The sequence below is a fragment of the Lactuca virosa genome, chromosome 8 (genome assembly GCF_052849685.1).
Source record: "Lactuca virosa cultivar CGN04683 chromosome 8, Lactuca_virosa_CGN04683_v6, whole genome shotgun sequence".
NCBI classification, from domain to species: domain Eukaryota; kingdom Viridiplantae; phylum Streptophyta; class Magnoliopsida; order Asterales; family Asteraceae; genus Lactuca; species Lactuca virosa.
The window spans coordinates 292329262-292330083 of NC_136433.1; the positions used below are offsets into that span (position 1 = coordinate 292329262).

The 822-nt window shown below is 41.0% G+C and overlaps 1 non-coding gene across 1 annotated transcript; it reads left to right on the plus strand.

Moving 5' to 3' along the window:
• The first annotated feature begins 287 nt into the window (after positions 1 to 287).
• LOC145135203 (small nucleolar RNA R71) lies at positions 288 to 394 on the plus strand. The gene has a single exon (XR_013719664.1). It is a non-coding gene; the product is annotated as a small nucleolar RNA R71 (small nucleolar RNA).
• The last annotated feature ends 428 nt before the right edge of the window (positions 395 to 822 follow it).

Sequence of the window (822 nt, forward strand, 5' to 3'; positions counted from 1 at the left end):
CACCCACTCTTATAGCATGGACTGATTGATCCAACTTTGTTATTCGCCTAACCATATTTTCTAATTTTACCAAAACCGCGGCCATGTTATCGTTCCTTTCATCTCCTTTACCTCTAGTAACATCCTTGCATGGTTTGTGGTATTTACGTGAATGCTTCGCAAACTCTTTAATTAACTCTTTTATGGTGGCCGACTCCTTCTTCGTCATCGGTCCTTAGGATTCAAGAAGTTGTCTAGTTGTTATATTCACTCCATCATCGAACATGGAAACTTCTTGTTGGACATTAAGATCATGTTGAGGGGAACTTCTAAGAAAGCCCTTGTATCTCTCCCATGCTTCATACAATGACTCTCCAACCTCTTGTTGAAAATTAGCAATCTTATTTTTGAGCTTCGAGATCATGGAAGGTGGACTAAATTGTTCAATAAAGGCGTCACGAAGAGTTTCCCATGTAGTAATGGATCCGGGTGCAAGTGACTTCAACCAAACCTTTGCTTCGCCGGTAAATGCCACCGGAAGCATCCTTAGTAGCACAGATTCTCTTGGCACATTAGGAACATTGAAGTAGTTGGCAATGTCCTTTACTTCATCAATATGCTTGAAAGCATCTTCATATTCTTTCCCGGCGAAAGATATATCCTTGAGCATGGATAGAATATGCCCTTTGAGCTCAAAACTTCTCTCGGGTGGTATCTCGGTTGGAACTAGACCTGTTCCATGTTCTTTATGTATCCTCTTCTTGTAATCCCCCATCTTCATTCTCGTGATATCCGCCATCTCTTCAACCTTGGTTTTTATCTCTGAAGTGTCTTCTGAACTTT